General features: G+C 30.8%; 1 pseudogene; it reads right to left on the bottom strand.

Annotated features, from left to right (window-relative positions):
* Positions 1-8,629: 8,629 nt before the first annotated feature.
* LOC120597948 (uncharacterized) lies at positions 8,630-8,748 on the bottom strand (annotated as a pseudogene).
* Between the last annotated feature and the right edge of the window lie 836 nt (positions 8,749-9,584).

The raw sequence follows: 9,584 nt of genomic DNA, 5'->3' as shown, positions 1-9,584 counted from the left end.
CAAAGCAAAACCGGTGAGAAACTGCCAAGAACTTTAAAGTGCTTAACATCTAGTGTGTGCGTATATGGGCGGCGGACAGGGGAAGGTTGTGAAAGTTGATATATAAATCAGTATAAGGCAAGAAAATTTGAAATAAAAATTAATTGAAAAATAGGTACTATACTGTAAAATAAAGGGGGGAAAAAAGACCAATTACTTGCAACTAAAGAACCTTAGGCTATCTTTCATTTGAGCTGGACCTGAAAGGAGGAAGCTAGTCTCAGGAGGCTGAGAATGGATTGGGAATGGGAAATAGATTATAATAGCTAGAATGCATAGGAGACCAGATTAGAAAAAAAACTTAAATTTGTGTAAAAAAGTTTAGCTTTTAAAATCTTGCTTTATTTGAGAAGGAAAATAATGTGTTTTTTTCTGTATTTTTTTTAAAAAAACTAATTACTACAGAATAGATAGGAAGGAAAAGATAAGGGAGTTAATAAAATTAATCAAATACTAAATTCAGAGATGATAGGAATATTATCTTTCTCAATTCTTTCTCTTTTTAATTTTATATTTCTCCTAAACCCAAATAATGGTGCAGGTTGTACTCAGCAGGTACTGAATAAATGTAAAATGTATCATTTAAACACAAATGTCTGAGCACAATATCCTTTCTTATATCTGACAACAAAGAGTCACAGAGACAGCTATTCTATATATTCCCTTGGTGATTCACTAAGGAGAAAGAAATGAAAGCAATGAAAATGAAAATATTCATCTGGTTTAAATAGAGCCATTCTTTGTGTATAACAAAAATTGAGGTACTCCCTCCACCTCTCCCACCCACACTGAAACACATATCATAATAATTATTAGGCACAAGAGTCTTTAGATTGAGTCCAATCTAAACCATTTGATGTGAAGACTGAGATAGGATAGAATAGTTTCAATTCTACTCATTAATTTCTACTTTCTGTTTTATTTTATTATCTCAAGGATCTAATGCACTTTGAATGTTGGTATATGTACCTAAGACTTAGTCAGCAGGAAACGAAGCTTCATTTTAAATAACATTATATATTGCCAGTTTTCCCCACAATAATAATGCTATCCTCAGCACATGAGCCTGCATAACTGAGCAGATTTATTACTTTTAACAGCGATTAACTGCAAGTTTATGCTCTTTATTTGAATAATTTATGTAATACACATATTGCTAAAATCTAAATTTATGTTAAGATCTATGAAGTGGTTTAGTAGGTGTTTTAATAAGATTTTTTTTCTCTTTTTTAAAAGAGAAAATGAAGAGGAACATAGCAGGTGGCAGAATTATGAACTCATATGAAAATTGGTATGAAAATAAATGCAGGCTTTACTTTTTTATATACAACATTTAGGACCCTTAAAGAACGATGGAGTTGACTTAACATCTTTCAATTTCTGGGACTTGTGTTAACATGTAATTTTCTGATTTTCTCTATAAATTTTGTGATTAGAGACAGATGTTATACACTCTTAACCTTTCTTAATAGTGCTACATTTGATTAGAAAGACTAATAGTAAAAGTAAGGGGATTGAACCAGAATATCTTACATTACTTGAGATTGTAACATTTTGCAATTTCTTTGTTCATTTTCTTTTTACATACATAAGTTCATTTATTATTAATTAAAGCTATATAATTTCTCATGCATCTTTCATCTTGTCATCTACAAGATGTGATTCAAATAATTTTTCATGATATGCGTGGAAATTTTCAGTTACTCTGATTTATAGAAGAAGATTAGAGGGGCTTATCTAATGCAGTTCAAGTCTGAGGAAGAACCCCCAAGTCTGAAGGGACACCTATCAATTTCCTTATCCACCTGTGAGTTTGTAATATATAGGCAGTTCTTATAGTTTAAAAGAGTACATAGGATACCTTCAAATTAATGAAGAGGTGATCTCTGTAAATTGTATGACCCAGTTCAATTTTTGGACAACTGACCTGTACATTTCATAGACTAGTCTATCTAGGTATGTTAACTCCACACTTAGGACTGTTTTTCCAATTGTAATAGATCCAGGACTCATTTTTAACTTGAGATAATTAATAAAAATTATAGAAACATTCTCACTGAAAGTTGATATTTATAAAACATTTTAACTTAAGATAGCCCCAAATGTTTCTGCTCTTATTTATTAATAAAGGGAGTTATTTTTGATGCATCAGTAATATTAAATATTAAATGACTATTTTTCTGAACACAGGAAAACTAAAGCTAACAGTTATCATATAGAGAATATAAAATAGTTTTGTATAAAATTCTTAAAGAATAAAAGATGAGAATCATAAAATGAGCACATCGCAAGAAACTATAGATATGACTAATTCTTTTGAAAAACCAATATTTTTGAAATAAAAAAACTATATTTGTTAAACTTAAAAGATAAAAATAACTCAGTGGATAAATCGAATAATAAATTAGGGAGACAAACAGAGAATTAGTGACTTGGGAATGGGGTCATAAGTAACTACCAAAAATGCAGCAGAAATAGAAGCAGCTGAAATTTATAAAAGTAAAGTCAAAATATGTGGAGATATAATGAGAAGTTATGACATATATTTAGTTAGAATCACTAAAAAATAAAGTAGAGAAATAAATGAGAGGCAATTTGTGAAGAAGTAATAACTAAATTTTTGAGAATTGAAGAAAATCATAAATTTATTGATATGGAAAATACATTATATGCTAAGTATACTAAATCCACCCCTAGATATATTGTACCTTAAAGAAAGAATACAAAGTGAAAATAAAAGATATTATAATTATTCTCTATTCAAAAGAAAAACAAAAATTAGACCATATCTTAATAAAGCTGACTCTCGGGTAGGTGTGCCAGGATTAAATGCTGTCTGTTATTTACTAATTATATGACTACGAACAAGTTAATTAAAATTTATGTGCATTCATTTTCTCACCAGTGAAGTATGAATAATAATAATAATTGACACATAAGTTAAAATAGGTACAGAACAGCAATACTGTTTCTAGGCTCAGAAAAGTACACGGTAAATTATAAATGCTAAATGTGTTTTTAATTATTACTATTTAAAGTTTGTAAGATAATACTCCATTCATAATTATATATAAAGTGTAGTTATTATTCAAGAAGGATAAACAAAACATTTTCAGATAAACAAAAATTGAGAGTTTGCTAAAAATAGACATGGTTATAAAATTTTTGACTCCAAAAGATGCATTAAACAAGAAAGCAAATAATCTGGAATTGGAGGAAGGAAAGAAGGAAGGAAAAAAGGGCAAATGAAATGCAAGAAAAAAGATAGTAAACAAAATAAAGATAAATCTACTAATACAACAAGTAATACATAGTGTGTACAAAACAAAATAATAGCAACAATAATGTCACTTAATTTGGAATTTAAAAAAATTAAGACATACCATTCTGGAAAAAAATAACATTAAATGTGGGGAAAAAAAAGACATTTTGAATTATCTTTTTCCTAAAGGTTTTGGATTGCTCCTGAGGATAGGAAAGACATATTTAGCCATCAATTAGTCAAGGCAAAATTTCAAGGATAATTTTTAAAAGAAGAGAAATAAGATATAAAATTTCCACACTGGTAAATTAAATTATCTAGTACATAGCATAAAAAACCAAAGTTAAAAAAATGAATTAATTTAAAAAGACAAAAACTTAAAAATAAAGTACAAAAAGATGGAATAAGTATAAAACTCATTATCATATTGCACAAAAGCAAAATTATGGTACAAGTACATTGTGATAAATATAAAAATATTAAATTTCTTTTTTTAAAATACAGAGATGATCAGATTGGATTAAAAAATGAAATTCAAAATTTGTGTCATTTATAGAAGATATATCTAAAACAAAAGAAAGTTTTCAGGTAAATGGACAGTAAAGCATACACTGAAAAATACTAACAAGTAGAAGGCTAGAATAGACTGATATTAGTGAAAATAGTCTTTCAATCATAAAATATTAGAGATGGAATAAGTTACTACATAATGATACATATTTTTTTAATAATTGAGAAGATCTTATACACAAATATATATGACAAAAGCTGAAAGCTTTATGGGAAAAGTTGAAAAATTCATCTCCTTAATGAGAGACATTAACAAATCTATTTCCTTTCCAGATAGTTCATGCAAAGAAAAAAATATAGCAAACATACATTAGACTTAAAACATACTTAAGAAGACAGAATTCTTGGAAATAAAATTATGGCCCATGAATAGTGGAAAAAAAGGAGTCAACCTAAGTTTTTCTGAATAACTCCAGTATTGGACTTATTGGAAAGTACTATAACAGGTATTTTAAATATATTCAAGTAATTAAAGGAAAGCATATCTAAAAATGTATGAGTGATATATCACTAAATATAGAATGTCAAGTAAAAATATAGAAGTTATGAAAAGGAACCAAATATAAATCCTGGGAAGTATAATAACTAAAAAGAAAACTTCACCAGAGGGACCCAAAACCAAATGTGAAATGGCAGTAAACAGAATCAATAAAGTTAAAGATACATCAATTGAGATTATCTAGTCTGAGGAACAGAAAGAAAAAAAGAACGAAAAAATGAATAAAGCCTCCAAGATCTATACAATACCATCAAAGTTTGTGATCTTGTGAAAATTATTTTAAATCTTTAGGCCTTAGATTTTTTTATTGGACTAGGATATCAATTCTTTATATGGTTAGTCATAAAATTTAAATAATTTAAGCCATATAATCTATTTGAAAATAATAATTTTAGAAAAGTAAGGCTGTTTCTTATAATGAAATATGGTTATGTTTATTAAAGTGTGGGAATAATTATTCATTTAAAAAATTATCAGATCACCCTATGAGATACTTGAATTTGATTCTAAACTGAAATAAGCCAAATTTCCAATGACACATAATCATATAGCACCTTGGTATTTATGTGATCATTGTGTGATCATTGATAACTCTTAAAATGGTGTTCATTATGTTTCTAGTCAAGCAGAACTTCCATGAATCATCAGACCTCCAGGCAGGTCTTTTGCCTGGAGCTAACCTAAAATTAAAAATGCCAGTAGTTATTTACCAACCCTCATCACCTACTCAGAAATCAAGTTAATTCACAACAATCATCAAATAAGAAACATTTTCTTGTGTCTAAATATTGCTTATGAGTCTTATTTTTCACATTTCTCTCATTTATTTCAAAATAAAGAGTCTATTTTCCAAGTCATCAAAAATTGATCTTTTCATGGACACAAAAGAAACTTTGCCCATTTTAAATCATCCTTGTATGAATATGCAGATTAGCATCTGCCTGGCTAGAATTTAGAAATGCTATACTTTTGAAACCATATATATATATTTTCTAAACTGCTTTTGTAAGTATATTAGGTTTATCTTCCACTAATTTCACACATTTCAATTATTTTTAAAGAAGTCTTTTAAAGTTAGTAATTACCTACCTAGAGCTGCCTCATATTTTATTCGGTTTATATATACCATCATTTCTGTCACAAAGCAAAAGTTTTCATTTCTTTACTAATGTGTATGAAACACCATATACACAGGCAAGCAATTCTCCCCTTTAACTATAGCTGTGGACAATTAGAGTTCCAGAACTTGAAAATTAACTTGCTGTCTTGGTTCAATAGTTATTTTTAAAGAGAGAAAATAAATGACTTAGTATAAATAAACTTGGAGTCATCGTCACTTGAAGTTTGCACTTTAAAAGTATAAAAAGAGCCAGAAGCCTCTTTCTGCATGCTTTTCACCATTCCATTGACTTAGGAATTTCTATACTTCATTTCCTTAGAATTTGATACTTGTTACCTATACATTTCTAATATAACTATTTAAAATCCACAAGAATAATATAAATAATATAAATGGCACAGCTACTCAGAAACTTAGAAAAATATCTAGCAAATACTAGACTCAATTTCCCTTTAATAGCTCCAACTGCATATCAAAACATTAAGAAGAATTTGTTTTAAGTGCCTCAATTTAAAAGAATCCCATAAGAATATAAAATGCAGTTATTTTAACTTATTTGTGAAGTCATTTAAAAATGAATTATATGCCAGAAAGACAATCATTTTTCCCCCCCCGGAGGACAATTTTATCCACATCTGGAGATTTCAATTCTAAATGTCTTTATTTTTTTATTAAAAATTATTGAGGTGACATTGATTAATAAAATCAAATAAGTTTCAAGTGTAGGTGTCGAATGAATATTTTTAAATATGAAGGAAAGTTTGGGCAAAACTTTTACTGTGAGCAAATTAAAAGCTTGTCAGCCCTTATGATAGTTTCTCTTGTGGGTGTCCCAATGTGCCTCTATCCCATCAGTGTTCATGGGCATGTTTGATCAGTAGACAAGTTTTCCATAAGTGAAACTTCAGTGTAAAGGTTTATCCTAGTTATGTGTTTTGAAATACTTTCACAGTTAATATAATAATTATTAAGTTCAACAGAAACTTTAATTTTTAAAATGTATGATGAAAATTATCAAAGAATACAATTCTATCTTGTGTTTTGGGGAGGATATAAGTTTTTCACATTTACTTTAAGATTTTCTGTAGATCTGAGTGGAAATCAGCTCCTTTTGCAGATGTTGTAATGATTCTAATAAATAACCATTTCCAAGTTTTTAAAAATCTGGCTACAAATAGTAGAAAGGCCAAAAATAATAGTGACTAACTCAAAATAAAAGTTATTACTCTCATAAAAGAATCTGGATACAAGCAGTCATGGTGTGACTTTTCTCCCAAGGAAGCTTTACTCCAAGTTCCTTAGAAACATCGACAACTTGAGCCTGTGTGCCATCTTTCCACAGGCGGCTCAGTCTTAAGATATATTAGTGTTCCTGACAACCAAAAAGATGGAATGATAAAGAAGAGATAAAGTGTGTGTGTGTGTGTGTGTGTGTGTGAGAGAGAGAGAGAGAGAATGAGAGAGAGAGAGATCTTGGAAAAAAAAAAAAGGTAAAGGTCTCCAGAAATTGGCAAAAGGATAAGTAATTTACTTCATTTTAAGAGATTGAATATAAAGGAGACAATGGCCAGACAATAAAGGGTAGTATTACCCTGACCCACAGCTTCTGCAGCAATCGGTCCCAGAAGCTAAAGCACAGCCCCTGAATCAACTTGCTGAAAATGATCAGGATTTGTCATTGATTGCCTGATTTCCTAATTATTGCCCCCATGTCCATCTAAGAACAAACCAGATAAAATATGTTCTTTAAACCAGTCGTGTATGTTTCCCCACTTCTAGTTAGCCCTCTTCAAGCTTGCACCTGCTGATAACCTTTAATCAGAGCATAACTGAAGCATTCACCCTTTTTTTTTTCACTATAAAGCTTTCTCACTCTCCTGTATTTGAGTTTCTGCCAAACACAAGTAATGATGACTGACTCCCTTGCAATAGCAAGCTATAAATAAATAGCTTCAGCATATTCTCATTTGGGTGATCTTTTATTTCCTCAGTTCTTTCACTATGTACATCTGACTGTTGGAGAGGTTAAAAATCTAGTTTTCAGTACCCCCAAACCATATACCAGCTAAAAGTTCTGTACTGTGGAAGAGACAAACGGCCTTTGAAGATCAACAGTGTTTGCCATACATACCAAAAGATGCATGGAAATTTTAAAATAAAATACCCAACACTGTGAGAGCTAAAACAACATACTTTCTTATCTCTCTGTTAAACAGGACGAAAGATTCTTTCCCGTCTTGTGCTAAAAAATTTTGGAACTGAGCATATTTATTTTCCTTCCCTATGTTAAATGAAGCTAAGAACAAGGCAACTTAACTAGCTACTTTTTCTAGGAAATAACTTTTTCCAGGAAATAACTTTCTCCTATAATACTGTGTACCAAATCAAACACTTCTCAAGACTAACAGCTTTTAAAATATAAACTTGTTTCAAGACCTTTCCTCTCTATGCTCACCAATCCAAAGCTATTTGGCTGTAAACTCTAGATGAGCCTTACTTGCCCCCTTCTTAAAATGTCCACTTTAAAATTACCCAGCCTAGGCTCTGAAACCATATAAATATACTCCCCTATCTTATTCCTTCTGAGACATGATTAAGACTATGAAAGTATTAATCCCATGTTTCAGTAAATCTAATAAAAATAGTCTTTCTTGATCCATGCATTTTCCTGATGATTTTTTTGAAAGACTAAAGTACAAATATCATGGATGTCTTACAAAGATCTCATCAATAAGCCCTCAAAGATCGAGGTCTTGGAGGTGCAACAGTGTGTTCCTCTCAGTCTCCTGGAGCCTCTGGCTCAGGAGTTTCTGACCACAAATATTAGATGCATCCTGAAAAGGATTTGAACTCTGATTTCTTTGCACTGATTTCGCAATGCTATGTTTTTTCTTCTTTTCTTCTTTTTTTTTCTTTCTTCTTTTTTTTTGCGATACTACATTTCTTTTGTTCTAAGGAATGAAGAACATATTTAGAAAACTTGCAATTATCTGATTTGATTTAATCCAGAATCAAACTCTGCCTTATTGTCCGTCTTTCTGTCATCTTACCATTTTGTGTCGTGAGACTTTAAGAGGGTTGATAGGGAGATCATATAGGTCTAATAAACCCATTCTTTTTTTTTCTTTTTTTTTTTTAATGCCTATAGCACCTGATATTCCCAGGTGGTCTCCCATCTAAGTGCTAACCAGGCCCAATCCTGCTTAACTTCCGAGATGAGGTAAGATCGGGTGTGTTCAGGATGGCATGATTGTAGACGTAATAAACTCATTCTTAAGCTGGAAACAACACTGAGTTCAGACTTCTAAGAACAATACTTTAGAACAAACTTTGCCTTGGGTCACATTCTTGAGACCATGTAAGTCTCTCTTCAGGATCGTCATAGAGTTTCTGAAAACTATTTTTTTATAATTTTCATCTACTTGGAGCTGTGAGGGGATTTGTTGACACTGTCGGCCACCTGCCCAATTGGTGACTGCTACTCTTTGATCAGGTTCTAGAGATAACAAGTTGCACAGGCATTATTATCCTTACAAACTGGTACCGTTTTCATGGGGTACTTGCAATCCACTTGTCACTACAGGCCAAATGCCTGCTTCCTTCATATAAAGCCTAAGGAAAATTTGAAATCAGAATGATTACTTCAAGAACTTTTGGCATGCAAAAGTTGATGTCAAATTAGAAAAGAAAAAGAAGGGAGAGGGGAATCTTGTGAGGATATTCTCTATCTTCTCTGTCTAAAAGAAAAGTTATTTGCATTAATAAATAAAGACTTCTTAATCATATAACTTGATGAAATTACTGAGTTTAAATTGCTGTTTAAATAAAGTACAGTGCCTCCTTCCATTGTACATGTGTGTGTCTTGAAATGTGTTTTCCTATACAAATGCCACCTCCTCTCCTTATAGAGGAACTATAATTAGGCTTTTTATAGTAATAATGTAATAACTAACTGAAGTTGTCTCTATTTCAATTCTTTCCTTTCCCTTCTACTTCATCTCTTTTTACCTTCTTTGGGGAAACTATAGAGCTTACTTCATCATAAGCAAGAATTTTCTCTCTTCTCTTTTTTTCATTATGTGTACACTCTAGGA

This window comes from Pteropus medius, unplaced genomic scaffold (genome assembly GCF_902729225.1).
Source record: "Pteropus medius unplaced genomic scaffold, Ma_sr-lr_union100, whole genome shotgun sequence".
Classification (NCBI taxonomy): Eukaryota; Metazoa; Chordata; class Mammalia; order Chiroptera; family Pteropodidae; genus Pteropus; species Pteropus medius.
Note: the sequence above shows the minus strand (reverse complement) of the source record. Positions and strands in the feature narration are given on the sequence as shown.